The following is a 25,360-nucleotide window of genomic DNA, read 5'->3' as shown; positions in this document are numbered from 1 at the left end:
ATTAGATCGAATTTATACCATTACGGATACTAATATACATGTAGTCATTCCGTCGCATTCGTTGTTTCATTAGTTTCATTACTGATATCTATCTCTCTTATTCTTGTAACATACAATATCTTTCAAATATCTGTCATTGATATTATATCACACTAATTACATAACCAGATTGATCTGATTTACCCATCATTGCAAAAGTAATAAAATGAACATTTTGAAATGTTTAAAAACATGTTTACAGAGCTGAACTCATACCATACGTACTAAATATTAAAGGTAGGTGATCAGATTTTTTTGTATTTTGTTTTTTGTACCTCACATTGAGGCCTGTACCAAAATAATTCAATTCCCAAGTTTTGAGGTACATTGAGCGAGTGGTTTTGATATTAGAAGTAAAAATGTGTTTCACAACAGCCCATAGAACGGTATGTGTGGTATACCCAATTTGGGGATGAGGCTGTCACTTTTTCGTTCATAACAGTTAAACGGAATATATTTTAGGCCTAAAATTTCACTAGGATTATGAGAAAATTATGAGTTTTTTTAGTGTGAAATAACTTTCTTATAGTAGAAGTCTGAAATACCAAGGCCCAGGGTGATATGGAATACCATACAGGAATCCAGGAATGTCAGTTGGCTCGATCTGGTAAATGCTTATTGTTCTGTTCCACAAGCATTGATTGAGTTTGCCATGGAATTCACATAAATTCCTGAGAAGGTGAGAAACTTAATCATGCAGTACTCCCGCGATTTCCACATGGGGTTAACAATAGCACTGTACACACAATATGGCAGAGGTAGGAAGATAGAATACTAATGTTCTGTGTAATTCCACCAATCATGTTTGTGCTATCAATAGAAATCGTCTTTAATGTTAAAAAAGCAGGACCAGTGGTATAGTTGGAATGACAAAAGAACTATCACCAATACAAGCATTCATGGATGACATATCGCTCCTTAATCCAAGTACAGAGACCGCTGGAGCAATTCTATTTCAGCTTGAGCAGCAGGATGAAGATGTGTACTTGCTTACTTGCTTATGTCGACTTGTCTAGTCGGAATCCGCTGCATGCAGTTCCTAATGTCCTGTCTCTCTAGTCCAGTATCCTCGATTAGTTGCTTAATGCAGTCCTTCCGTGGTTGTCCTCTTGATCTTTTACCATGCGTAGGCTGCCACAGCAAAACTCTGGAAGCTGCCTATGTTTCACTTTTGTTTTCAGCCTTTCGGAAACTGTGATGTAATTGTCCAGGTTTCTGCACCATACATCAGAACTGATTCGACTGTGGTGGTGAAAAGCTTGGTTTTAAGATTTCTAGGCAGGCTGCTCTTCCATATCTTGTTCATGCTGTTGCAAGCCATCCATGCCTGTGCTTTTCCGATCCTTTTCACTGCTGCCAATCCAAGCCCCAGGGTATTTGAAATCGTCAACTACTTCAAGCTCGCTTACAGCAAGTGTTCGGATTGGGGATACAGCCATATTGCAAACCATTGACTTGGTTTTCTTGGCGTTCATGCTGAGACCGACTGTTAGTGCACTTTACACTGACGATTAAGCCTGAAGAACTGAAGGACACAAGAAAAGAGACAGCACAAATCGTCAAAGAAGGTGTCGATTCGACACTGTCGAAGCTATCGATCAGTACGGCATGCCGGAAAAATTGAAAAATTGAAACTATAGTGCTTGCAACAATGGTATTACAATCAATCAGGTAACATTAATTCATGCAGAGGCAATGGAGCGGAAGATCTGCAAGTTTATCGTGGGTAAAATGTCATGTATCTAAAAGTTAATTGTCTAAGGAATTATATTTTAGTAATAGTTTTATTCTGAAAACTTCACATGTTTGCATTCAGTGTCAAATGCATACAATTGGTATTTCGTTTAAATTCAATTTAGCTTAGAAATGCGTAAGTTGTTAAGGGAAATATTGTTAATACGCATCGTTTTTTCTGGCTTGTGACTGCATAGAGGGCGAGAAGGGCGAGTGGCTTTAACCGCTAGGCGTTGCGCTGCCGGCCGGGAGATTCGACGAGGGTTCGAGCCTTGGGTTTGCCTTAGGTAAAGGAAAAAAAATCCCAAAAAGTTCATATATCGTCGACGGGAATCCTTCAATTCAATCAATCAATCAATCCCTGAAACTTATATAGCGCCTAAAACCAAGAAAACTTGCACTAAGGCGCTGGACACATACAAAGAACATCATATGCAAACAAATGAAAAGAAATACATACATAATATCAATTCAAAATATACACAATTACAAAGAAAGTTAATGCTTATACGCAATTCCAAACAGGTGATGTTTAACCAGTTTCTTAAAAATGACAATGTATTCTGCATTTCTGATGTGTTTGGGCAGTTTGTTCCAGATGCGGGGTCCATAGCAGGAGAAAGACCTGTCCGCGAATGTTGAATGTTGAGTTCTTTGTTCAATGAAAAGTGTTGTTGATGTTGTGGAGCGAAGGCGTCTGCGACCAGTTTGTTCATGAAGCATATCAGAAATGTAATCCGGAGTTTGTTTGTGAGAAGATTTGTAAACGAGGACCAGGATTTTAAAATCAACTCGTTGCTTAATGGGTAACCAGTGCATGTCAATGAGATCATTTGTGATGGAGTCATACTTGCGTTTCCTGGTAATTAGGCGTGCAGCAGTACGCTGGATATTTTGAAGACGCTTGAAAAGCGTTTCGCTGATGCCGACAAGTAAACTATTACAATAGTCGAGCCTTGAGGTGACAAGAGTATGAATGGCAAGTTTGGTAGATTCGGTGGTTAGCATTTTACGTTCAGTTGCATCACAGAATTTAATTGCAGAATTTCTACTCGTATGATAGTATCATTAACCATTCCGGCTGGCTTAAATAAGGCGTGCCGCTATCAAGACACTCACATCATCATGTATGTGTTAGAAGTACTCTTTCGAGTTTCGCGACTGTAAGGTAAGTCAAACTATGAAATTATCACCACTAATTACAGCAGAATCCATTCCATGCACCCAAGGCTCGCACAAAAACATTTAAAAAATCACCAAAAATAATGAGACAGTGCTCAGTTAGCAATGTAACAAAACACGGCAAAATATTCTTTGTTTAAATTATTTTGTGATCCTTGCAATTTTACTATCTAGACCATTTTTATTCAAATCTGAGAAGTTTTCAATTTGTGGAACCACAAATTTTACATTTGACCTTTTTGCCTAAAAATCAAGAGCTGTACTTTGTAGACAAATTAAGCACTATTTAATTTTCCGAGATTTTTTTATGTTTTTGTGTGAGCTGTTGGGACGATGCGTGTGAAATGGATTATGTTGGAATTAGGGGGCTTAACCTAGATGTCTGGCTGCCTATGAAAACATGTCAACAAGTATAACGGGAATTGAAAGATTAACGACTGACTGAACATTAAAGTGTTAAGAAAACCCTGAAGGGCAACCTAGTTTTCAGGTATCCCAAATCCTCAAAATATCAGATAATCTCTAGTATACATACTGTTTGGAATATTTAATTATACTGCGTCAATAAAGTGTCCTTACACTTGGAAAAATAATCTAAATTTCCAAACTGAACAACATTAGAGTAAATTTGTTTTTTTTTCAATAGATGCAGTTTCTAATCCTGCATATTATGACACCACATTGAATCCAATGTGACTTCAAGAAGTAAAGTTTCAAGCATTTTGATTAGACGAAGGTCCAGTGCCTATTAAAAACTCCACAGACCACAAATCTCGTTTGAGAGTGCTGAATGGCTAATTTATGCGTTTGGCTTTAATTTAAATCAAATGAAACAAAAGAAAACTAAAACAAAAGAACTGAAAAATAAAATACAAGTTATGAAAAGTACAGAGAAGTATAAACTGAAATAAAAACTGCTTTAAATAACGCTTCATTGAAGAAACTGCGTTGCCTCTTCGTTGCGCTTGTTGGAATCTTGTTGGACCTTCGTCTATTCAATTGCTTGCAACTTTACTTCTTGAGGTCACATTGGTGTCAATGGACCGCACTTAAAGGGCATTAAAGCTAAACCACTTGACGGATATTGTTTGTACTTTTTCTCAATCAAAAATAATGTATACATTACATGTAGGCTAAAAACTGAGTAAATGGGGCATCTGCAAATGTTTGTACCTCCCTGATATGTAAATGACATAGCAAAAACAACTCCCATGCCTATCCATAACTTTGGTCAGTTGAGCGAGTCAGGGGATTTCAAGTGGGTGATAATTGAGTGGCATAAGTGCAGTCCACCATTCAATGTGGAGGATGTACTAGACTTTATTGATTGATTTTGCTGGAGTAATTTCCTGTTAACCAGAATGAAACAAGCAGTTATGTTATTAAGCAGTAGTGCAAGATTACGTAAATTTGATGGAGTATTGTGACCTATTGTAGCATGACCACGTAAATTGTGCTCAGAAATTGTATTGTTTTGAAGAAATATCTTTTAAGACGTCTAAGTACATTTTTTGCTAATAACATTCGTAATATTATAAGTCATTGATTGATTCAACTCCTTTTTTACCATTGTGGTGTTAAACTAGTAAAATAATGGGTGTACACAGACAAAAATTGGAACACCAATGCTGTTGCTTGCTCTTGACCCTTCACTACAAAAAAAATGGGGTTTTTTTTGCCTTCTCTATGTAAACACATTTAGAAGCTAAGCATCATGTGTCAAATTCCTGAACATTGAAGTGATGGTGCACAATTTCACAACCATATTCTAAACATAACATTTCTAAGCACATTCCTGTCTTCACTATCTAAACATTGTTTTTGCACGCACTCTCAGATCGAAGAGTTTGCCATATCACATGTATTTGTTTGTTTGTTTGAAATTTGAACCCTGTCCATTTTGGATATGTGGTTGGAGATGTTTTTTACAGATACATTCCACACAAAGATTGATTTTCCAATGTTGTCTAACTCGAAAGTAAATCTCCTCTATGTTGTATGGTTCGGACGATATAAAACTGATGTGCACAAACTCAATGTCTTACAACAACGACGTGCGGGCATTATTTTCAGTGTGAATTCCCAAACCTCATCCAATATTATGTTCCAGTATGAGGACTGGATTCATTTGATGGTCGTTACACTCATTTAATACATGCATCACTACTAATATTTAAATCTATTTCATATTTAAATGTCCCGGCGCCATCATATCTTTTATCGAAGTTTTAAATATATATGTTCAGTGTGTTAGGGGGATTTTTTCTCTAACATATTTGTCAGGAGCCACGTTGCACAACCTGTACTTCTTCACCCCAACCCAGTATGCCGGAATGAAAGGCTTAGGGTTTGACACACCAGCCGAAAGTTAAATATGAAGTGAGGGCAGCCAATACCATACAGAGCGATACTGAGCTGATCCTTAGACTTATTTCTTGAATGTTTGTCTTTTCGAAACTTTGTTCATACGTTTTGTGTTCTTTCTCCTTCGGGTGCTGTGTCATATATCCCCTGTTTTTAACTTTACAAGACGGTGATCAAGTCTATAGTCACGATTTGAAGATCATTATCGCAGTCTCAGTTTCGCTGAACATTCCTATAAAGAGGTAGGAATAACTTTCTTGTGTGTGGATCAAAAGTCTTAATATAAATCAAATGCTTCTACGTGTATAAAGAAATTGTATTAACTGTACTCATCCAGCATGACTTTATTCACATGTCTAGGCAAGTTCATCACTAGAGATAATCAACAATGGAGTACCATGCTTTCTTGTAAATATAAAATAATCTCAACACATTCGATAGTTACACAGTCGTGACGTTAGTGACTGTGTCTTTTTTTTCTAACAGGATCTTCTTCTTTCTTTCTTTTTTTCTTTCTTTTTTTTCTAACAGGATCTTCTTCTTTCTTTCTTTCTTTCTTTCTTTCTTTCTTTCTTTCTTTCTTTCTTTCTTTCTTTCTTTCTTTCTTTCTTTCTTTCTTTCTTTTTCTTTCTTTTTTTTCTTTCTTTCTTTCTTCCTTTCTTAATTTCGTCTTTCTTTCTTTCTTTCTTTTTCTCTTTTTCTTTCTTTCTTTCTTTCTTTCTTTCTTTCTTTCTTTCTTTCTTTCTTCACATGCACACATGCAATTTCATTAGCTAAGAAAAACATAACACAGTAACGTTTTGCTCACATGTGAATTGTGGTTACCAAGTGTATAATGTGGTACTTTTATTTTTGGTCAAAGGTCATTAAGGGGTCCTTTCCGGTATAATACCTTCAAAATGCATCTTCTCCCACAAATTACGTAGGACAGTGATGCCACTTACACAATTACCCAGTGTCTATGGGGGAACACAGATTTGGAGTCAAAGTTCATTAAGAAGTAACTTCCGGTATAAAACGAAATACCTTCAAAATTATATTAGCTAAGGAAATCATAGCACAATAACCACAATAACCATGTTCACACATGAATTGTGGTTAGCCAGTGTATATGTGGTATTTTTTGGGGGTCAAAGATCATTAAGGGGTCACTTTCAGTATAAAAATAAATACTTTTAAATGCGACTTCTAAGTGATGCCACTTACACACATGCATGGGGGGCACAGATTTGGAGTCAAAGGTCATTAATGGGTCACTTCCGGTATAAAACGAAATACCTTCAAAATTGTATTAGGTAAGGAAAACATAGCACAATAACCGTATGTTCACACATGAATTGTGGTTAGCCGGTGTATATATGTTTTTTTAGGGTCAAAGGTAATTAAGGGGTCACTTTCGGTATAAAACGTAATACTTATAAATGCGTCTTCTCCCACAAATTACGTAGGACAGTGATTCCACTTACACATAAGCATTGTTATTACCCAGTGTCTATGGTGTGTACACATATTTGGGGTCAAAGGTCTTTAAGGGATCACTTCCGGTATAAATTGAAATACCTTCAAAAATGTAATACCTAAGGAAAACATAGCACAGTAACGGTATGTTCACACATAAATTATGGTTAGCCAGTGTATATGTGGTATTTTTGTTTGGGGTCAAAGGTCATTAAGGGATCACTTCCAGTGTAAAACGAAATACCTTTAAAAACAATTATCAGCCAAGAAAAACATAGCTCAGAGACGGTACATTCACACACGAATTGATGTTACTCAGTGTATACGTGGTATTTTTTTTATTTGGCATAAAAAGTCATGAAGGGGTCACGTCCGGTAAAACCTTGAAAATGCCCCTTCTGCCACAAATAACATTGGCAAAGTAATAACACGTATTTTCATATATTTTGGGGTCAAATGTCATTAGGGGTCACAACACGGCTGCGTCCGTGGTATTAGACCACAGCTATGTCTAGTCTCTTTGTTTTTTCTTCTTCCTCTTTTTGCATCAATAATTGCAAAGTTACATCTTATCAGAAATTCTGTTCGTGTTTGTTCCATACTTGGTCTAATTCACGGGCTAATTCCGATGGTAAAGATGAATAGGTTCATGTATAATTCCATCAGGCATTGCCCCTTGTAATCGTGTCTTATAATGTACTAGTCTAATTCACTGAATATATTGTAATCTGATGGATATAAACCATAATCATTGTATAGAGCAAAATAAAACAGACTCGGCTGTAGACTCAGGTAGCTAAGCAAATGGGATTTTGATGTCTGAAAAGTAGAATGCCTCGGTAAATGCGCCTACATGTATAAACAAAAAATATTGTATTTGTGCAAACACCATTCAAATCAACATCTAAACCAATACGGCTCGTTGTGTTTCGCATTTTAAAGTTTACATCGAATGTTTTCTTCCTAAGCACAAGCTCTGTGATGTCATCTACTGTCAGAGCTTCATATACTTCGCCGCTTGGTCCTGATGTTAATGCCTTGATTGGCCTTGACATTAGAAAAAAGAAGTAAAACATACTGGTAGTCTAGTTCGAATACTTAGTTTCGTATTGGGACTTGATTCTGGCGCGTTCATAAACAAATGTTTATCTCAAGAAGTGGATAAAAAATTCAATGCATTAACAGAGAGATCAACCACTTTTGATACCAAATTCACATTGCTTATTGGTAAATCAATATTAATATCAGGACTTTTTGCGCGTGCTTTGAGAGTGTTTGTCTATTATGGTAAATTATTTTTGGAGCACATTTAAAAACAAAATTCAGCCTGCCCGCCAATTAGTGTACAAATTCAAAATTATTGTGAGTTTCTTAGATTTCGGAATAGACACTCCTACTCCTACTACCTACAGCACATTGAATTGGGCTATTCAAATTAAAACCATATTGTAACATTTTTCTCAGGAGGACGCCCTCATTTTTTTCACAATTTTGTTTTTAAAGCACATTTAAAAACAACATTCAGCCTGCCCAGCAAATTAGTGTACAAATTCAAAGTTAATGTGAGTTTCTTAGATTTCGAAGAATCGTACGGTAGTATAACCGACGGAGTGACACGAGTTGGCGACATCAGCTCTCGTAGCAAAATTTGGGGGCCCCCAATTTTGCTATGAGCATGTTTTCTTTTTAGCCCCAAAACACCATATTTTGGACCAAAATATGCTCACATTGCAAAATTTTGCGCGCTTCGCCATTTACACAGCAAAATTCACCTTCACTGGCCATTTACATAGCAAATTTTACCTTTACTGGCCATTTACATAGCAAAATTCACCTTCATTTTGGGCTAAAATGATCTGAAATTTAATTTTTTTCGCACGCTTCGCGCGCAAATGTCTTGCCGCTTGAGTGCACATGACTTCCTCACGGTAAGTTTGGGGCCTCCAAATTTTGGCCAAAAAGGTAAATCCGGCCCTGTCAGTTGCTTGGCTTAAAATTAAAAGGGGCATATCTGACAATAAAAACTAACATTAAATAATCTATTCTTTATGGAAATGTAACAATGTGTCTTTAAAGTACATACAACAATATACATGACTTATGTCACACTGATTGTTTATAGATTTCAAATAGAGTCACCCATTCAGGTAACCCGTATGAAATTCGCTCTCTGTGTGGCAGATTAAGGTCATGTATCCTTACGGGGTTTACAACGGAGGTACTTCATCTTCTATCACTTTAGTACCCTACGAAATCCATTAAACTCTCGTTAACTTCTTTCGAGTATTTATTGCAGTACACTTGTAAAGGTTACATAGCTTAATTGCTCTGTAAACTATACCGAAACGAACTGTTACGATAAACCAAACCAATGTAGGCTATGTAATGTAAAACATGAATTCTCCATAAGAAGCACTTAAATATAGATGTTACTATGATATGGATACCGCCGGCTTTAATAAGCTTGAAACCAATCATATCATGAACACCGACATTACTCAAAGGTAAAACATTATCACACTGTCGCACAATGGTGTTTCTCTCGGGATCGGATCTATGTTCATTGAATTTACAACAGTATAACAAAACAGACGAAACTAGTAACTTTTCGCACAATATTTGCAATTTAAAAATTGGTCATTGCTCATTGAAATGAAGCTAGTATATGGACAATATAGGTGTGCTCTTTTATCTAATGATATAAAATTTAATATATATATATATATATTATTGATCACTTGAGGTTTTGCCTTTTAAAACCTACATTTTGGTCAAAACCTGTGCGTGGATAGGTAGTTTTCAACAGGTTTACCACATTCGCCTTGCTATAAACATTGAATTGCGTCATCTGTTGACGTAATGAAAAAAATGTGTTTTAGCGTGTAGTGTTAGATTTCGTTCGATATAAAAACATTCTGATTGGATGAAGGGTACACTTGAGGTTTTGACAAAAGCCAATTAAAGTGCTCTATTTCGACTAGTAACCACCTAGAAGCTCACACAGCTCTTATGATGCTATGCACTCAACTGTGTACTGTAAACACAGATTGTGTTCTCTACAAGGTACTGCTGCTTGGACGAAATTGTGTGAACAGGTGTATCGAGGTGGATGCGTTTATAAGAGATTCGTTTTGAAGCCAAACCTCACAATATGTTATAAACATCAGTAAACGAAGGACATCAAAAACCGACACGTGGTCCACAAAGTAAACCTCAAACTGGCCAATAATACACAATTAAGTTACAGGAAACAAAATAAGATATAAATATTCATACATATGTACAAAGATAACAATGACCCATTCCATCAATGCAATGATATTAAAATGCAGACTGCAGTCAAATCACTCACACTAGAAAAATACGCCTTCTGTCACCTGTTTAAGAGCTAAAATATTTATTTAAAAAAAAGATATATTTTTATAAATGGTGAAAAACATTATGTGAGGAACCGGGGAACTATGTATGGTTTTATTATGGAAAAAATTTTTATTGAGGCATTATACAGCTGTGTATAAATTTAGAACGTTATGTAGAGGCATTTATAAATATAAGAGACCTAGAGCTGAGACAATAAACATTAACCATGTTTGATAATGTTCTGAAACATTTCTGTCTCAAAATAACTTGGTGTGGTTTTTCTAATAATGAAATACTACTGTAAGTATAGCTGATAACTGTCCCTTTGGATATATTGACTAAAGAATGCGACGTTATCGAAAACGGTGCCGGGCTCATGTAATCGCGTAAGACATTGCAAGGATTAGAGGTGCGAATACAGTTTGGTTATTACAGCCTATATTTTAAAGAGAAAACAGACTAATGATTTCAAAAGGTTGCTCATACTATGAATTACACTGCCCGTGGATAGCTCTTATACTAAGAGTCATTAGACATATGTAAGTTTTCGAAGGAAATTGTATAGAAAATTATTAAATAAATTATTTTGCCTTAAACTCATCTGACTCTGATTAAATGGGGATGGAACTAGTGGCGACTTTTTAGATCGGCTGTGTTTATTTCGAGTTATTTTCGCATAACAAAGAGATTAACTTGTTTGTTTTTAGTACAACATACGATACGACCAGTATTATTTACACAGAGGCAATCGTGACGCAACATTAATGCTTCGAAGAGAAATACATGAAATATGATATTTCCTTTGCTCGTCCATAGGCACATTTTCGTGTCGAAGGACTTTGCACACATCACACCACATTGCTAATATTAAAGGAACTGCATTGTTAATTCTTAGTCCAAAGGGAAATGATCATTCAAAGTTTTCTCGGACAAACTTTTATTCATCTTTAGTGAAAGCATGAATAACATAACACCGTCGGATTATAAAATAGATAATGTGGACTAAATTTAATGAGATACACAAACTTGAAGAAAAGGTGAGCGAGTATGAAAAAAGCGCCTGTTGATCAAACTTGGAATGAACTGCATTGGTGCACGCATTATGTAATTGTTAATTTCTTCGCAACCAGTCAATTGAATCAAATAAAATTTTTGTATGAGATGCACAATAAAATAAGCTATGCGCTACATTTTAAATATTTTGATTCTAATGTATATTTCTCGACTTACGTTCAATTTTATTCACTCGGTAATTTTGTCTCGGACACCCTGTATGACAACAAATGCACATACAAATTAAAGTAATCAAATATAATTTAAGCCAGCATTCTTCTTCTTGATGGTAACATAGAGTTCTTGCAATGTTCTGGACGGCTGATGTATATATCCTTACTCACTTGTCCTGCGAAAATCAGCGAATTCCATTGTACACTTGCGTTTATAAATATCCTTGCGAATACTATCCTCACGTGTTGCTTTCTCCAAATAGTAATCTCCTTGCGCTGCTTACTCCAAACACTTATCTCCTTGTGCTCGATGACCGCTTATGTCATCCTGATCACATATGTCCAGGCTCACTGCACTTCTTGCCGTGGGACTTGGTAGTCTCTTTCCCACAGATTCTTGTTTGATTTAACCTCTTAGTAATCGAAGAGGAAGATAAGAAAGAGGAAGAAGAAATAATTAAGAAAGCGTTAACAAACTGTGGTTATCCCAGATGGTCATTTGACAAAGTAAAACATCAAATGTCAAACAACTCGAAGAAGGAAACCAAAGATAAGAAAACTGACTAGGACCCGTCGAAATGTATGGTAGTACTACCATACATAGAAGGACTCTCGGAAAAGCCGCAACAAAATTTCCGGAAGCATCGTATCTGAGAAACCTCCTTGTCCATCCAAAAGACAAAATTGAGCCCAGCAAGACTTTTGAAGTTGCTTATAGTGTGAATGCAAGAGATGTGACAAAACCTATGTCGGTGAAATGGGAATAGCATTCGGAACCAGATTAAAAGAACACCAGAATGACGCAGAAAAAGTAAAGAGCAGAAGTTACACTAGAGCCCAGCGAAAAGAATATCTAACAGAACAAAACAAATCCGCTATATCAGACCATACCATGGGAGGGGGCAAAGATAATAGACAGAGACTCTAATCAAGTTACCAGAAAAATCCGCGGAGCCATGTGGATCAGAAGGAGGGCGACAAAACTATGAATCGAAACTTGTATTCTCTAGCTCACGTCTACGAATCGCTGCTAAACCAACCAAGAACCTGTGGGAAAGAGACAAGCAAGTCCCCCTGCGGGAAGTGCAGCGAGTCTTGACATGTGTGATCAAGATGACATAACCGGTCATCGAAAGCCCAGAAAGTGAGTACAAAACATTGGATTTGTCGGTCAAAAAATCACCAAAAGTCCAAGTTATGTTCTTCAAGATTTGATACTTCATATAATGCATATTTAAAGTAGCACTTAAACCGATTACTTACCGGTTACGCGGATAATGTAATGTTACACTGGCTTGAGTTGGTTTTGGCAAAAGAAAGTGTGTAAAAAATTCAAATATCACTGATATACCTTTGTAGGTCCTGTGGTTCTTGAGTTATGTTGTAAAGAGGGCTAAAACAACAACACTTTTTAAAAACGTACATAACTCATTCACAACAATAAATCAAGGAAGTTTATAGGCTTTGTAGAATGAACGTTTGCAAAACATCACAGTTTTATTTTTCAATATATTGATTTAGATAAAGAAAATCGATTTGTTGGTTGCTTCGACCAACAATACGTAGTCTACTTTTAAACTTTTACTCGAACACTGCTTTGGAAAGAGCCCAGCGTCATGAAGATTTATACACTTTGTCAATTAATACACTTTAAATGTACTTGCAGTATATTATGACCTGATTTACTTCCCGATGACAACCCTTCTGATGCAGTCTGTATTCCCACCTCTAATCCATGGAGGGAATTACGCGATTACATGAGCGGCGGTAGCGACCTCGGCACTGTTTCTAGCTACAAAATAAATTCGATAACGTCACCAGCTATTCTTCTTTAGCCAATCAATCCAAAGGACCGGTTATCATCTGTATACGGTACAGTTTGTCCAATCTGAAGTACAAAGTGATAATGCGCGCGTATAAAACGCGTTAACAGTACGTAGTGCTGCGTCTCTGCTGCAGTAATGCGTGCCTTCAAAGTCGGCACAATGTGTGCGTTCGCGTTAGTACTTTGTACTTCATGTACTTCAGAGTAGACTGACTGTAGTCTGCCTGTAGTAGAACAACAAATTAATCTATTTGGATACAGAAATATTTCGAAACATTAGCAAACACGGTGAATGCTTATTGTCGGAGCTCTCTAAATTAAATCTTGACAATATGCTGATTAAACTAATTGGTGCAGACTTACAAAAAGAATATACCAAAATTCTTAATATACATAACTAATACTTAAAACAAGTTTATTCAGTTCTTTCGACTTTTTGGGTGAATGTATTTAAAAGGAGTGTAGTGTAATTGACTCGTGTCTATATTTTAGCAGACGGCCTTAAAACATGTAACTGTAAGACGTATATGTCATTAATCAAATGCCATAAGGATACATACCAGTGTCACTAAATGTAATAGCACCTATATCGAGGTAAATATATTTGCAAAACGCTTACGGCTGTAGATTGGCATCTACTATCATTACTTTTGATAAGTATTATATTACGAAAAACAATCTAAAATTGACGAATTAGAAATCTCATGTCGAGTTTGACTTTCAAGCTGACTCGTGATAGAAGAATAAATTAATCCACAGGTTAAAATTCAAAACTGCAAGAAAAAACAAATACACATCTACAGCAAATTTTGCCAGTCTTTTTTGTAGTTCAAGATAAACAAAATATTTCATCACAGTTCTTCTGATATTTCTCTTTTAACTGCAAATTGCATATGTACCAAATAACCACACACTGTTCTATGGAAATCCTGTCTTGTCATTGGACAGCTTAAAGTACACATTTTACGCTAGATGTTAGGCAGATTTTGATTTCAAAGATCAAATATACAAAAGGGTTTTGTAGCTCAGTATGCGAAGGGATTTCGTTGCTTGACGTAGTGTCCAGTGGACAAGCAGTGATAACGATTCTTGTATTTCTATGCAGAAATATCTCGGAAAGCGATATCTCCATTTTCTATTTTTTTTTTCGCAGAGCGGGTGCCGCGAGTCATAAGTATTAATTACCAAAGATATGGAAAACAAAATCAATTCTTGCTACAGGGTTAAATATCGAACGTATGGAACGGATTGAAAATACTTAAGACTGTGGGTCTGTATCAATTCAATAATGTGCGGACAAAGACAAAAATAGGTTCATGGAATCTGCCTAAATCTTTTGATAGGAAAGGTATTTGGGTCTAATGATGTTGCAACTTGATCAAAAATTCGAAAATCCCTTGTTGGCATGGTAACGGTTCTTTGAAGATTGCCACAGGGAAAAAACATTTTTTTCAATTTTGCAGTACGAAAAAGACACATTTTCCGAAATTGCTAGAAGTATGGAACAATTTAAATTGCTACTGATAAACACCTATATATTAGACGTTACAAAAATAGTATTGCCAGTTTTCTCACCCACCTAGAATATTGTGTAATATGCAATGCAAAATCCCTCTTTTTTGCAATTTTTTTCATTAGTAAAAGTTTATAATTCAATAAACTTTAGAATTCAATAACTCTCAAGAAGAGGTTTGCTGATTAAATTCAGGGCTTGGATGAGAATAACCATGAATGGGGATGATCAACCAACCAATTAAAAAAAATGTGCTCTTTACCCCATAACGAAGTTTTACTTTTAAGAAAGTTCGTTATTTTCGATAAAAATGAGCTAATTACATAGCACTTTCACAGTATAAAAATCCTTTATTGGCATGAGATTTGCAAATAACATACCCAGCATAGTGCATTGACCCATCATGGGTTATCATTTATTTAAGTATAAACATTTTCACTAAGTAAACTACCAGTGATCCCTCCCCCAGCCATATGGTTAATATGCATAAAAAATGCGCAAAGTTAGGCCGCAAAATGGTTACCATGGGCATTAATTTTTTTGTTTGGTGGTGGTTATCTATCTTTTACAATCTCTACTCTTCTTAAACAATGGATAATCGATTAACTTTTGAAACCAAATAAAACATATTATATTTCAGTTGATCAATTGGTCATTAAAACCTACACCACTACTCTGGAGTAGGCTAGAGGGTTTCCATATTATGTGTATAATAATCATTTCTACTTCTTATTTAGGCCTATATCCACTACTGAACTCATTAATTGACTTTATCTGAAATACCTCACCAATAATTTAAATATGATCTAAACATAATGTGAATGTGATAATTTCGTGGATTTATAATAAGTCTTTTTTACCAGTTGTTTCTACCTTATCTGAATTTGTTTTCAACGGCTCCTGACCGGAAGTGACATAGCTCCGGGGTCACCTATATGTCGCTATTAGAGCTTTGTCGCCATCCCTCATGTGGCCTGGCCTGGTTTTATCAGTTTTCCTGTTGTTGTTGGCTTTTTGTTTGTTTGTTTGTTTGTTTGGTGTTGTTTTGATGTTTTTTAATTTGCAACTTGGTATAATGAGAATATCTGCACCATCAAACATGCATATTAAATGAAAGACGCCGGTCATACACTCTCAGAAAATATGGTTCCAATTAGAACCTTTTTGTCGTCTATATGGAACCCCTAAGAATTGAACCCTTAAAAAATGGTTCTTAAACATTCAAGAACCCCTAAAGGTTCTTAAAGGATCTCTTTTTGGTTCCTTGTAGAATCATAAAGGGTTTCTTATAGAGGACGAGTGAAGAACCCTTTTAGAACCCTTCTTTCTGAGAGTGTACCCAAAACTCTGGTGAAATCAAAAATCGTCACTATATTGAACTTCAAATTAACACATTTAATTATCTGACACCTATGTTTGTGCCTTCGAGTGGGCACATATTTTATACATAAAACGTTCACACCGATAATGTTTGCTTTTATCGAAATTAACGGCTGTTTGTTTTCTTTTCATTACTTACCCGTACCAGACTCACGTAATTTGAGGCGTAAGTATAATATAAAACTAAATTCCGTGTCACATTGGCGCAATGGGAAAAGGTTAGGGCATTGGATCTTGATTAATGTCCCAAATAGAAAACAAAATATTATGTTGCTCGTACAACGACATTTATCAACATGTGTTGTGCTCTACGTTCATATTAAGGACTGGGATATTAACGTTTGCACAGTATTTTTTGTGGGAGCTGAGAGTACATCAGAATATCGAATTGCATTCTGAATACGAGGAATGTCCTTCTGATATTAAGTTATTTTAATTTTTTAATTTGCGATATAATACAAATTTTATGACACATTATTAAAATTTGATATTTCTTAAATGTTCGATATTTAACAGTCCTCGAAGTAAACTTTATAAATCTAATGATATGTACTTAAAGTGTGTGTAGCTGTGATGAAAAGCCGACGATCAAATAGTTTAGGTCTTTTGGGGAAAATCATATCTTCAATACGAAAGGTCAAATTTTTCAATTGATCGTCGGCGGCTTTTATCCCAGCCACATACACTTTAAGTACATATTATTAGATTGATAAGTTTACTTCGAGAACTGTTAAATATCCAGAAAAATCATTTTTTTAATCATATGCCATAAAATATGTATTACATCGCGAACTTCAAAAAATCAAACGTCCATACCCCAGCCCTTAACGTAAGTGTTACTTTCGTATTTACAAAGGGGTCCTAACAATATGTACTAATACGCGCCAATAAGCACTAGCCAGTGTACTTCGGTTATATTTATAATTGCGTTTTTATAAATACGCACGTGACCACCTCCGCGCTGCCATAACAGCTTATAGACAGTAAGTCTCGAATGCAAAGGCGGAACAACATGAGACTGCTGTGCAGCAAAATTATCTATTTTGTACAACTTTGTGATTATATTGTAAACGTTTCCGTCTTTGAATATTTTTTCCGTCGTCAAATACTTTCAAAATGTTATTTCTGATAACATATTACAAATTCGGAAATGCAAAATGTGTAGTAATTGTGCAATTCCGTTAATATTTAAATTTGATGATATTTATTAACAGAATTCCTATCCCTTTCTGTACAGTGGTCAATTCATGAGGATTGACGCTTGCTGGTCTTGGTATGTCGTGCCCACGGGTCACGTGCATATTTATGAAAGCGCATTTATAAATATCACCGAAGTACACTGCTAATCATAAGTGCATCTTCTGCGCTCAGAGAAAATGGTATTTTTGGCAGATTGCTTTTAGAAAACATCTGTCAGTCCGCCACCATTTCATCATGTCGTTTCCTGGCCTTAAATATGTAAACAGGCAATGTTTTTTCAAGAAGTAGATGATACACATTTTTCAGTACTTTTTTAATTTCTAAAAACTAAATATCTAGGAACAGCGTTTTTTATGTGTGTATGTGGATATTTGTGTATTAACTCGACAGACTAAAACTATTTCTCAGGCCTCCCATAATGTGATAACTACACTTTCACATTATCTTGTTGCTATATTTCTTATTTACACTATTCTTCTAGTTTGACTAAACATGGATAAACGAATGAAGCAAATGAATAAAATCGATTCAGATTCGAGTAATGAAAATAATAATTTACATAACAAATACAAAAATCGAGCATGATAAAAACAATATGGTTTCTTCTTTCTTATCAGCACTTATATAGTAAACCTCAAATGTGCAAGTTTCTCGTCCCAATAGGAATGCCCTCGATCTACTTAGAGCTTTTAGAAAGCAGCAAGCAGCATTGGGCTATTCCAGAAAATAAGTGCACACCCCCTATAGAGGAGTAACTTTTCAATCAAAGAAATGTCTGGATTTCCCGGTCTGCTTTCTGAAAACGACTGGAATTCCAGTTGCAAATGTCACTTGAAAAAGCCTGGAAATCCAATTAAATGAAAGAAGAATCACGGAAATGTCCAAAATGAGCTCTCAAATTGAGGATTTTTTATTTTGAACTATTTTTCTGCTGGATTTTTCGCCTTTGGACACTTTAAAAGTCTGGATTTCCAACAGTCACGAATGGATAAAAAGTCCGGATATCCGAACTCCTCTATAGGGGATGTGCATCTATTTTCTGGAATAGCCCATTTCGTATCTTAATAGGACAATACTTGAGTGAATGATAAAGAATTAATCATATATGTGAGTGGACACGTCGAATGAGCCGTAAACTCGGCAAACTGCATTCTGAGTTATAGTGTAAAATGTATGGGACGGTCGTATTCATAGGTATCTCAATTCGTTGCGACAAGTGTCTGATCAACCACCGTTTAAACCAATCAATAATCCTATTGCTAAAGAGGATATTAAGCTTCTACCTATTTCTATAGAATAGTTCTTGTCTTTGTTTGCTTTGGCTAAATCCTGTTCAAGTGGTAGATAACAAAGCATTAATTGCATTTTGTCTAGGTATGTATAACCAACAATTACCAATGAGAGGACATTCCTGAACCTCGTTGACTTGAGGATGATTTGAAATGACCGCCAATTATGTCTGTTTGATATTTATTACCAGAAATGTGGAAAAAGAGTCACACGTAGTTAACCGAAAAAGGTACAATTTTGTTGAAGGAAAAAGTTCAACAAACCATAACCCCGCTTCTGGATATCATTTGAAGTCAAATTATATACCATTTTAAAGCTTACGATATATATTTTCTAAACACGAAATAAAACAAAATTGACCAGCGGCCGAATTTACGGCTGATTCGCCGTGTCCAATCACATATTTCAGAGTGAAGGATAATGCATGATGATACTCAACATGCTCAATGGCATTAACAGCAAACACATCCAGTGGGACATTAAAGTCTCTTCGCTTTATAAATACTGCATAATGGATAAATACATTTTCCCAGACTCAATTTAATCACATAATGGTGTGTTTGAGTTTTGCTTTTTAATATGATATATCGTTTCGCGCTAAATAAAATCACCAATAAAAATATTGAAGCACTTTATTGAAGCACGTTTCATTATGCCAATAATTATGTTGAAAAGTAAGAATATTTCTCCCCTTTTAACATTTCCGAACAAAACGGAAGAATCATGTCACCTGGTCGTTCGAGCTCAGCACCTTCTATTCCATTGGGAGTTGAAGGCTTTATTAAAGGGCAGGTCTATTGCAAAAACAACATCATATCATTGGCAAGCTAATAAGTATTATAAGGACAATGAAAATTACTCCATTTTGGAGAAAATAAGACGTTTAAAATTGATATTCCGCAAAAACCAACTTAAGCGGTGAGTTCCTTCGAACGAGACAGATTTGGCCTAGAAAAAAGGTGACGTCATGAAATGAGATGTGCCCGCTTTGAGAAAAGGGACTATAAACGCTTTCAATGGACAGAACGTATACTGTTGATGTTCACAGAAAAAACCCTCTAAATTAAGTATTACAAATTTAATGGTTTTAATCATATGGATAAAATCAGCCGCTTCTTTTTTTATATTAGTAAATTGTGATATTACAATTCATATGTATATCAATATCATGAGAAATATTAGGGCTAAAATAAATAAATAATTTGAGCTTAGAATTTCATCGTGATCATCTGAGACTAGCATATAAACGTCCACAAACTCATGTATCTGATTTCCCTGTGCGATATCAGTTGGATGAAATATTACAAAGCAAACGCATATTGTTATGCAGCATTGTTATGGTAAATAATAGTACAGCTTATTGTTGCTAATGGCAAACTTGTCACACAAGTAAATGAGAGTATGATATAGTGTCCGCCTCATTTACCTACGTCATCAGCCAAACGGGCGAAGAACACGTACACTTCAAACGGGGGAAGAACGCGTACGAGGATGAACTTGACCCACACAATTTCTCCTTTTTCAGGAGAAATACGCATAAAAATTGCAACGAGTGTCAACTTGTAATGTAATAATTATTCTCTTCGAATAGAGATAAACTTGTTTTTGCAATAGACCTGACCTTTAAGTTTATGGATCACTTTTAGTATCTGAGCGCATTATTGTCGTATTGATGGATCATAATATTTATAATGAGCTCAATCAAAGGGTTGGTAAAGCACCGGGTGCTTTTAAGACTAGGGGTCTGTTACCGTCAAGCAAAATTTTAAATATGTGGACAAACTCAAAAAATAGAAATCCTTGATTCTTTTAGCATGGAAAGGGTTTAGGGGGACATTTAAAAATGACATTTAAAAGTTGCATTTGGCCTGTTGGCATGGTAACGGACAAAACAAATTTTAGTCGAAAATGACCAAAATTTACAATTTTAATTTTTGAAAAAGGGCAAAGTTTGGTCGAATGCCACAAATAAATAAGATGTGGTATAATTTTTTATTTTTTTTTCTTCAGATAGGGGCATGCTTTGGTAGTCCTTGCAAATGAAGAAAGAGCTTGTCACTCTTTTAAAAGATCCTTTAATTTTAAGTAGAATAAACACATTTTTGGGCAAAAATTGCAAGTGTCATTTTACCCCAACATTGAAGGGGTGTAACTGTAAAGAAGAAGTTGATATTTTGTAAGTGTATGGTGGCATAGCTAGAGTGAACCCTTGCTGACAGATATGTAGTTTCAAAAAATTGGGGTCTCAACTTCTAAAGAAGTTCTGGCTTTTTAAAAGTACCAAGTTTTTGAAAAAATGGGTATTTTTTATGGCAAAAAAGACAAATTTCGCTTAAAAGGATTGTGTTTAAATAACCGTAATGAAATAATTATTGAATATATTTCTATTGATGAAAAGATTAAGTGACTTCTTAAATTTGATTCTCAGTTTTAAATGGTACAAACAAGCTATATTATACATACAGGCGTTTTAAGCATGTTAAGCAGATTAGACAGATCGCAGTGCTATTCAAATACAGACAGAGCGCAGCGCTTGGAAGACAGGTTGCTTTTAGCATCAGACAGCTAGCTACCCGGTACAAAAAACAGAGTTCACCAACTCTACGAGAACACCAATCATGGGCTGTGCAATAATGATAAGCCCTGTAGGAAGAGTCCCGGGGGGGGGGGCACTTCCATGACAGATATGCATCATGTGCCTCGGGATAGACCCCCTTTTTCAAACCGGCTTGTACCCAATGACCCCCTTTTTGTGTTATGGTCCTACCTGTTACCCAATGACCCCCCCCTTTAAAAAAATTCATGTACTCAATGACCCCCTTTTTCTATTTCGTGGTATACCCAATGACCCCCCTTTTAATTCCCAAATTTAGGTGGTATTAGTGTTCTCCTCCAGAAATAATGAGCTTTTTTTTTCACAAGGTGGCCAAGTTGTTTTTACGCAGTTTGGCACTTATTTATGTGTACTTAATGATACTCTTTTGGCAATCCTGTACTCAATGACTCCCATTTTACTTTTTGTTACCCCAATGACCAACCTTTTTTCAACGTTTCATACCGAATGACCCCATTTTTATTCAGGATGTGTACTGAATGACCCCATATTTTTGTAATTGTACATTTGACCTGAATGCCCCCTACTTTTAACATGGCCGAGGCACATCCCTGCCATTTCAGATAGGGAGTGCCTCCCCCGGGGGAAGAGTAAATATGGGGTGGGGGTTTTGGCAGGTCAAAGGGGTGAGGGGTCTAGTACACGAACCTATACCATGGTTCCTAGCCGTCGCAGAGGAGCTCATAGGGTAGTGTCAATATACCGGTAAACGACATATCTGATTTGCCCATCAGGTTTTTGTAAGTTTGCCACTGTTTTTAGCATCAGACAGCTAGATACCCGGTACAAACAACAGAGTTCACCAACTCTACGAGAACCCCAATCAGGGGCTGGCGGCCATTTTGGGCGCCATTTTAAAAATACACTGACTTTTGGGACGTTTTATCCTCTATATCAACTTGAGTTTATGCTAGGCTCTTTAATTAAGCTAAAAAGGTTAGTTTGTTTCAGAAATAGTATTCATATATGTTCATTGTTAGTGATTACCTGCATTTGTGGGCCATTTTGGACGCCATCTTGGAAAAACCTACTTATGTTTATATTTTTGGGAACATCCTGATTATGTTTTGGGGTCATCTCAGGAACCTAAAAAAGTTGGTTTGGTTTAGTCTTGGGGGGATGCACAGGTCGTGCCTCTAGCTCCCCGAGTAATACTGATCATGCACAAATCATAAAAACATAGAATAAAAACTGTGTGACCATGGTGACAGGCTCTGTGGAATCTTATATCGTTTGTCAGCCTGAGTCGCTCGGCCTATCTCGAACAAAATCGCCATGCGTAGCTGTTGAAAAACGAGAGGATTCATCGTACTATCACGGCAATTTTGACACGAAGATATAGGGATGATGACGCTGTGCGCTAGTAGCTCACCAAGATAAGAGGAAATACAAGCGGACAGCAATGCATTCTTTCTGAATCAGAGATATGATTAGGTCATGATTTGGCCCTAAAGGTTATATACCACTAATAGGCCTGGGCGATACATGGAAATGCGACGAGTAACTATTTGTTTGCATGGCATGGGCATGGCATCTGAAAAGACTGCTTTAAAATCGCTGAAATTGACCAAGTAATATAGCCAAAAAAGTACTTTTTTTAGGGTTTGATGCTTCAAAATGGTATATTTTCACTCATTATATGACATTTTTGTTGCAATAGTACCAAAATTCATACGCACGGCTTCGGTTTAGTAAATATTCACCCTACCATATTGTAACTTTCAGCTTCGAGTGCGCACTGCCATTTTGAGATGAATTTATCAAGTCATTTCCATTCTAAAAATGTATACTTTTATATTCTTTAGACTAATAATTTAGCAGTTATGAGGTCCGAAAGTTTCCATAATTGCAGGGTTCAGACCAACCTTTAGAGCGAAAACATCCAGTGGGACATTACAAGTCTCTTTAGTTTTATAAATACTGCATTTACGATAAATTCCCCAGATATTTTAGATGTATTTCTCACCCATGAAATTGTTAACCTCAATTTAGCTCTGTAACAAGGTGGTGTTCGAGTATTACTTTTTTTGGTGTTCGAGTATTACTTTTTCATATTAAATTACCGTTTCGTGTGAAATTAATTATTCAACAATAATATTAAAACCTATGTCCTTCAATACCCTCTAAAGATGCATAAAAGAAGAGAATGACATTTAATGCAATATTGTTCAACCCCTTCAATCATCATAGAAGTTATCCGTGTTCTATAAGCTGCATATCCTATCAGCGACTGCAATACCTTGTTTAGGACTTTCAAAAGAAGTACCTGAATATGCAACCATAACTGTTTCAAAATAGCCCGCCAAAGTCATGCAGGTAACTCCGAGTTCATGCATTGAATTGGTTTGAATGAGGAATACTACGGGAACCAGCGCACAGTGTCGACACCCAGTGTTATAAATATAAACTTAATACTCCCTTGGTGAGCAACGGGCGATTGGTATTTTACCGAACGCAAGAAAAGGAGGCCTCTCTGATTGGCTAGAAATCGATCGCTTGATCGCTCAGTGGTGTAGTACAAACTCAAAATGGAGACATGTATTCAATTCGATTGAAATCGATATTCTATTATTGACGCAGATAAAGAAAGTCGATAATGTACATTGTATTATAGATACAGCACCTGGATCTTACACGGGTTCCTTTATATAATTCGTTTCTCAAACAGTTGAATATATCACAATTTTAACTTTTGATTTCAAAATCGTTACTTATAAAATGCAGTAAAACATATCCACAACAAAATACCAGTCCCCGATAATTAGTGTATTTAATTTCCAGTTAGTGTATTAAAACTAAAACCTTGGATTTACCTGACAACAAACCAAATTTTCTTGTAATAGAAATACCATATGGGATACTGATTATATACTATATCATACTGAAAACATAGAATAGAAACTGTGTGGCAGGCTCTGTGGAATCTCATATTGTCTGTATGCATAGCCTGAGTCGATCGGCCTATCTCGAACAAAATCGCCATGCGTAGCTGTTGAAAAACGAGAGGATTCATCGTACTATCACGGCAATTTTTGACACGAAGATATAGGTGTGATTACTCTGTGCAGCGCCTTTTGTTAGAAGTCACACATGAGTGAAGTGGATAACCTCTATTATGGATTTAAATTGAGTGGCACAAGAAATGCAATTCTGAAAAAGCGCATAATCATTATTTGAAGCCGGGATTAGAAGTTAATCAAATAAATACAAAAAGGCATAGATGCATTTTGTTAACCAATAACTTCTAATACGTTTAATGTGTGGTTTATCTTGTCTCAACCATGTTTGTATTGTACGGACACTTCAAAGCACCGTTTAATTCCCGTTTACCAGTGCTTTTTTCAGTGGATCATACAGTTGGCCTCTTATAAAGACTAGTCGCATTTTATTATGAGGCGAAGAAACCGGGGTCACCCATGTGTCATCTGAGTTTAAACAACTTAAAACTGTCGTATGGGCATGAAACTTGGTGGGTACCAGGAAGCCACAGTACGCTGGTGGTCACTGACTTCAGCAAAGCGTTTGACCGCATAAACCACAGTGTACTCATTCGCAAATTAATCAATCTTGGAATCGCCCCCCCCCCCCCTGTGGTTGGTGGCTTTGCAGCTTCCTTACGCAAAGAGCACAATGTGTTCGGTACAAAGGCGCCATTTCATCGTGGATAACGCTGAAGGAAGCTTACCCCAAGGCACCTTATTCGGTCCCAATGGATTTCTTGTCATGATTAATTCTGCACTTGTTGACACACCATCGCCTATCTGTGTTCTCAAATATGTTGACGACATGACCATCATAGGCAACGCAGCCTACCACCAACCAAGATCAGTTGAACACTTTCGCAGACTGGTCAAATGAGAACAACATAAAGCTCAATCCTGAGAAGTGCGCATATATGGTCGAATCCAAACAAAAGTGTCCACGGGCCAAAAATGAAAGTCCAAAATAAAAAATGTCTCCACATTGTTTTCCTTTTGCCCATTGATTGAAGGCATGTTGGCCATATAGGATCCAAAAGTGCCATTACTAATCTTGAAAAATAAATCCAGGACGTGTGATAGTAAATGTGACATCATAACCCAATGTTACCTACGAATACCACTAGGATGCTTTCACTATCGCAATACGAATCAACCTAAAACAAATGGAATATTCCCATTAATGCTTTTTTCATG

Source organism: Amphiura filiformis, chromosome 10 (assembly GCF_039555335.1).
Source record: "Amphiura filiformis chromosome 10, Afil_fr2py, whole genome shotgun sequence".
Lineage (NCBI taxonomy): Eukaryota > Metazoa > Echinodermata > Ophiuroidea > Amphilepidida > Amphiuridae > Amphiura > Amphiura filiformis.
The sequence above is the reverse complement of the archived record's forward strand: the minus strand, read 5'-3'. Positions refer to the sequence as shown.